The 7,083-nt window shown below is 33.6% G+C and overlaps 2 pseudogenes; both read left to right on the forward strand.

Moving 5' to 3' along the window:
- Positions 1-365: 365 nt before the first annotated feature.
- Positions 366-1,684, forward strand: LOC148762476 (uncharacterized; annotated as a pseudogene).
- Positions 1,685-1,717: 33 nt separating this feature from the next.
- Positions 1,718-3,751, forward strand: LOC108661945 (uncharacterized; annotated as a pseudogene).
- Positions 3,752-7,083: the final 3,332 nt, after the last annotated feature.

A 7,083-nucleotide genomic window follows, 5' to 3' on the forward strand; every position in this document is an offset into this window, starting at 1 on the left:
CGAGAGATCGCTCTTGGATATACAGTCGCTTAACTTCTAATGGTTTCATTAGAGATGAATTTGTAAATGGAGTTAATGAATTCATAAATTTTGCACATTCTAATTCTACATTTATGTGGGAGAATAAAATTATATGCCTTTGCTCTTAATGTAGGAACAACAAGTTTCTAGATTCTGATAAGGTGACAGAGCACATCCTTAGAAAGGGTTTTACCGATGCTTACACAATTTGGAGTTTACATGGAGAACATGATGTTGGACAATCATCAAGAAGTAGAGATAGAGTTGAACCACATGCTAGTAATGAATAACATGATTACGGGAAACCTATATATGAAGAGGAAATAGAAAATCTATATACTAGAATGGTTAGGGATGCTGTTGGTCCAGAAGTTGCTTTCAACCAAGGTTGTGAAAATGAGTCAAGATTTGTGGAAGAAGATCCAAATCCAAAAGCATCTAGCTTTTACTCTTTGTTAAGCAATGCAGAGGAACCTTTGTGGTTAGGTTGCACAAAGCACACAACGCTTTCAGCTGTGTCGCAACTTTTAAATGTTAAGTCAGAGTACAATTTGAGTGAATCATGTTTTGATCGACTGTTGGAGATAATAAAGAATATGTTGCCATCAGATGAAAATTTACCTACTGACTTTTATAGAATGAAGAAAAAGGTAGCAAAACTTGGCTAGGATATATCAAAATTCATGCTTGCAAAAACAATTGCATGTTATTTTATGAGGAAATTGCTAATTTTGAGCATTGTATGATATGTGGGCATCCTCGGTATAAAGTGAGAAAATCAAGTGGGAAAAGGCAGAAGAAAATACCTTACAAGATTTTACGTTACTTGCCACAGATACCCAAGCTTCAAAGGCTTTATATGTCTTACAAAACTGCTGAACATATGACTTGGCATACGCAAAACCAAAGGGATGTTAGAGTCCTTAGACACTGTGTTGATGGTGAAACTTGGTAACACTTCAACCACACACATGAGTTATTTGCAATGGAATCTCAAAATGTCAAACTAGGGTTATGTGCTAACGGTTTCAATCCTTTTGGACCGACTGCAAAACCTTATTTTGTTTGGCCAGTAATGCTCTGTGTGTACAATTTACCCCCATGGATGTGTATGAAACAATAATATATATTTCTTAATATGGTTATTCCGGGGAAGAAAAATCCAAGTCAAAACATAGATGTTTTCTTGAGGCCATTAATAGATGAGTTGCAAGTATTGTGGACCTAGGGAGTTGTCACGTATGATGCATATAGGAAACAAAATTTTAATATGAGGGCAGCATTATTATGGACAATTAATGATTTTCCTGCATACGATATGTTGTCAAGCTGGAGTACTCATGGACGATTATCATGTCCCTATTGCATTGAACATTCTAAATCTTTCATATTGGATCATGGTAAGAAACCTTGCTTTTTTTATTGTCATTGGTAATTCTTGCGAGCTAATCATCCTTTTAGGAGGCAGAGAGACAAATTTATGCGAAAAAGAGTTGAACATGACTTACCATTTCCTCGATTATCAGGTGACAAAATATTGTCACGTTTGAATTCGCTTCCTCATCTCCCATTCGGATCAAAGTGTGGTGACCAGAAGATTTCGGGTTATGGTGTAAGTCATAATTGGGTGAAGAAAAGTATCTTTTGGGCTTTGCCTTATTAGCATACACTTCTTATTCGTCACAATCTCGATATGATGCATATTGAACGTAATGTATTTGAGAATATATTCAACACAATGATGGATGTTAAGGAAAAGACAAAAGATAACTTAAAGGCATGACAAGATTTGAAGGTGTATTGCAAATGGTGAAAATTGGAATTGGTGGAAATAATGGAAAAATTTACAAGCCTAAGGCTATGTACACCTTAAATAAGGAGGAAATAAGAAACGTTTGTGCTTGGGTGAAACAATTGAGATTACCTAATGGTTTTGTGTCGAGCATTTCTCGGTGTGTTAATGAGATTGATTGCAAATTTTATGGGATGAAAAGTCATGATTGTCATGTTTTCTTGCAACGATTGCTACCAATTGTCTTGCGTGATATGGTGCCTCACTCAATTTGGGATGCGATTACTGAGATGTCTTACTTTTTTAGGGATTTGTGCGCAATTGAAATACCTGTAGATCATATGGAAACTTTGCAAGGAAAAATATGTGAAATTATTTGCAAACTAGAAAAGATCTTTCCTCCCGGTTTCTTTAACTGTATGGAGCACTTGCCTATTCATTTACTTTACAAGGCAAAGGTTGGTGGACCCGTCCAGTATCGATGGATGTATCCATTTGAGAGGTACTATAATTGTTATTTGTTTTCAAATAACTTATGACAAGAGTTTAAGGTCCTTTATAAGTTTGATGACTATTTTGATTTTTAGGTTCTTGCAACATTTGAAGAAGAAAGTTAAAAATCGAGCATCAGTTGAAGGATCTATATGTGAGGCTTACATTATCAAGGAAAAATCCTCGTTTTGCTCATTGTATTTTGAACCAGTTGTACGAACAAGATTAAATAAAGTGCCACATAATGATGATGAGGGAGAAGTTGACTCTTTGGGCCATCTTTCAATTTTCACTCATCTTGGGCGAGCTTTTGGTCCATTAGATAAATCTCAATTTTTAGATGAGGATGAGTTTTATGCTGCTGAGCTATATGTTTTAATGAATTGTGAAGAGATGCTCCCATATATAAAGTAAGTACCATTTTACCATAAACTCAAATGATTGATCATAAGAATGAACTTAATCATAAAATTGTGGATGTGATGATAGAATATTTAATGACATTGTAAAGGGAGATGTTGTGCATATATCAGAAGATGATTTGGAGAAAGTACGTGATGAAAGATTTATGAAATGGTTTAAAAATTATGTAAGTTTATGTAAATTAGAATTGAACTTTCCATAACATTGAGGCAATAATTTTGTATTATTAATTTTTGATCTGGTATGTCATGTTTGTAGGCTGCAAAATGTAAGGATGAAATTGACCCACGTTTACTTGAAATCTCTTATGGTCCAAGATGTATGATAAGGTGTTACAAAGGATACTTTGTAAATGGTTTCAAGTTTCACACCCTAGATTACGGCCAAAATCGTAAGACAATGAATAGTGGGGTTTGCATAAAAGGGAGTTTTTACAATGATTATGAGCGTGATTTTTATAGTATTTTAGTGGATATAATCGAGTTGGAATATTTTGGTATGGGAAACAGAGTTGTGCTATTTAAGTGTCATTGGTTTGACACTGAAAAAGTTAAGGTAGATCTTTTGCATTGTCTTGTTGAAATTAAATACAGATCAATACTTGCCACTAATGAACCATTTGTTTTAGTTGCACAAGCTCACCAAGTTTGTTGTAGTAGTTATCCATCAACCAAAAGAGATTGAGGTGATTGGTGGGCAATATTTAAAATAAAAGCTAGGAGTAGATTTCACATTCATAGTGGTGGAGATAGAGAAAATGACACTGATTTGAGTGAAGAAGTATACCAAGAAGCTGTGTCTACTTCAATTACTGGTACTCCATCGGAAGAACTTGGTGACTTTACAGTCTTAGCAAATGATGATTATGAAGAGGTTAATCTCTTGATTGCGGATGAAGAAGATGACATGGAAGGAGATGAAAATGAAGATGAAGATCAAATTGAAGACGACGATTTTGAAACTTTTAATGATGATAATGATAATAATGAAGAACATGAGTTTGCTTATTTTGGAAGTGATTGATGATGGCAGGCATATAAAATATTGGTTTTATATTTTTTATTACATAGTTGTTTAACTTTAATTTTATAATATTAAAAATTCTTAACATTATATGAAATTATAACAAAAAATTTATATATATAAATGTTTAAATTAATACTATATAATTGTAGCTTTGATTGAACAAATGAAAATTTATACTTGTCATTGCTGTAAATCGATGGTTTTTATATGTTGATTAAATTTTATTTAAAATAATGTGTGTATGAATTTTAACAAAAAATTATTGCAGGAATGATGGTTAAAGGGTAGCATTCAAAACCAAGACCTAGATCAACAAATGCCCTTGGAAGGATCTCTTTGCCTACAAATGCTAGTGTGTTAGTTGATATATCCATTCAACAACAGATGCAGCAGGAGTATAATGATGTGCCATTTGAGACACCTTCTTTGTTGGGTGCATTTGCAGAGCAAGTACACAATGAGACATCGACTCATGATTCTCGTAGATCCCCATCTACTGATTTAGGTGCAAGTGTAGACGACACATCTTCAAGGTCAAGGGGTAGAGGGCCTAGTGTAGGATTACAGACTCTTGTAGATCCATTCAACAGATTACGTATAACTCCTATTGGGGAGAGGTATGTTATCTTGTTGTATTTGTTATATTTGTTAACGAAATTGTTATATTTGTTATAAATTTTAATATAAAAATTTTTTCTTTTATATTTTACAAGTACTTTTTTAGAGCGAGGAGTCACAGCTACAATAACAAGGATCATCAAAAATTACTTCAATGATCCATGGTCGACATGGAGGAAAGTCCATAATGATATAAAGGAGTTAATGTTTCAAAAATTTCAAGTACTATGCTTGTTATTCAATTAAATTATAAGTTTTTGTTTTGAATTAATTTGTATAAATGTTTTTAATGACACTAATATTTTATTGTAGGAAAAATGTGTTTGGTTTGCAAATCAAGATGTTTTGGTTCGACAAATATGGGAAATAATTTGTTCCAATCAGTTAAGAGATATGCTTTCAGAAGAAAGGAATAAAGCAATGACAAAAGCCAAAACAAACAACATTAGGGATTACAAAGGCATGTCAGGGGAATGGATTACAAACGAAATATAGGATGCCCTCATCAATACGGTATAGGGTACAGAAGAATGGAAAAACAAATCGAGAAAAGCAAGGCAAAATTATTTAACGTCAAAAGAAGGAAGCTTTCTAAAGCACACTGGCGGTTCAGTTCCATTTGTGGTCCATGCAAAAAGGATGGTATGAATTAATCGTACTTCGCATTTATATGGGTTTAGGTTTTCTTGCAAACTAAATTTAAATTGTATGTTTATTACTTTTACTTTGGTTTGTCCTTTCATGTTATTTATATATATCAATTATGATTGACTATATATAGTTGTAAATAAATGCAGGCAATTGAGCTAAAACGAGATGTTAGCTTTTTGGAAGTGTTCAACCGCACTCATAAGCGTTTAGGTGGTCATGGTGATTTTGTAGATAACAAGTCCAAGTCTATGAGTGTATATACAAAATTGTCTAATTTTTACGTTAAAGTTGATTATCTAGTTGAATAATAAGCTTATTTATTTTTTTTTGTAAGAAATGTATAATTCTGTACTATCGCAGAAGTATGGTGAAGATTCATCTTCTCAGCCAGAATTTGATCTGCATGCTTAGGCTGAAGCAATTGGAGGGATGGAGACTACACGCACTCACGTGTATGGGTTTGGTACTCGGGTGCTTGCTACAGCCTTACTTACTAGAACACACAGCAATGTTGCAACATTTGAGTCTACGTGTGGCCCTATCAACTCAAGCATGACTAGTTTTGCAATTGCATTGGAAAAAAAAGTGGAACATCTTTCAGAATACTTGGGTAAGATACGTAACGAAATACGTGGGGAAATATGTGAAGAAATTAAGAATGCAATGGCGAAAAGCATGAGTGAATTTATGGCACATATGGAATCCATGATCATAAGTAATGCGCGTTCAAAACAAGGAGATGCGGGACCTTCAAGCTAAAATCTAGACAAGTAAGAACACAACATTTCATGATATGATGTCTATTTTTCACTACTACACTTGGATACTTTTTAGTATAGCTATTTAATAATACATATAGCTTTATTTTTATATGTATTTAACTTTTTTAGTCATTGTGTGTTTAGGGTAATTTTTAGTTATATGGAATTCGACTTTGAATCTTGGTTTTTAATGTATATTTTTTTATATATATTTTGAAAGTCCAATGCAGTGAATTGATAAAATATAATTGAAATGAAAATGGGTAATTTTTAACAAAAAAGCATCAGGAAAAAGGATAGAAAATTAAATTTCCAACGGAATTTTTCGTTGGAAATTTTCAAGGTTTTTCCGTTGGAAATAAGTTTCCAACGAAACTTTTTCCAATGGAATTTTCTGTCTCATTTCTCTTTTCCAACGAAAATTTCGTTGGAAATTTCCAACGGAATTACTTTCTACAGTGTTTTCCAACGGGATTTTCGTTGGGAATCTGTTGGAAATTTCCAACGGATTTTCTTTCTGCAGTGTTTTCCAACGAAATTTCTGTTGGAAATTCGTTGGAAATTTCCAACATAATGTTAATGGGAGAGATGTCACAAAGCAAATTTTTTCAACGGATTTCCAACGGAAAGTATTACCAACGAGGCTTTTACAGACGGAGTTTCCAACAGATTTTTTTGTTGGAAATCTGTGGAAAATAGACATTTCCAACAAAAATTTGCCTATTTCCAATGAAAAATTCCGTTGGAAATAGGCTTTCTTTTTGTAGTGTCAATAGATAACCCTCAAGTATTGATAGATCAGTATTATAACTTACTTTCTTGGGTAAAATCCTGCACAGAATCCATAAATCCTTCTATCTCAAGGGATTATTCCTTAGGCTAAGGTTTTGTCCAATCAAGCCAATATCACCACAATATAATGTCAATAACATCGTCAATAATCATTCAATCATAGTTTAAACATTTAAATGTACAACATATCAAGCCATATTCATTCAACCATGACTTAGACTCATTTACCTCATTCATCGTAACATTTCTATCTATGAGTGCGTCTGCCTCTTTTCAGTGAATAGTGGTTCAAACCCCCACTATTTAAAGGTTTCCTAATGTGTCGTGTGAATGGTGTGCTGCCTCACCCACAATCATTCAAGTGGTCTCACCCCATTCAAGCAGGTAGTGGACAAAGTCCTCACTACCGTCTAGTGCACCTCATGTGAATGATCATCATAGCTGTGTGATTGGCACGTCAGCCTCACCCTCAATCTTTGTGTCAAACCCTGTTCTATAAAATAATTA

Source organism: Theobroma cacao, chromosome 5, assembly GCF_053813885.1.
Source record: "Theobroma cacao isolate CCN51 chromosome 5, ASM5381388v1, whole genome shotgun sequence".
Lineage (NCBI taxonomy): Eukaryota > Viridiplantae > Streptophyta > Magnoliopsida > Malvales > Malvaceae > Theobroma > Theobroma cacao.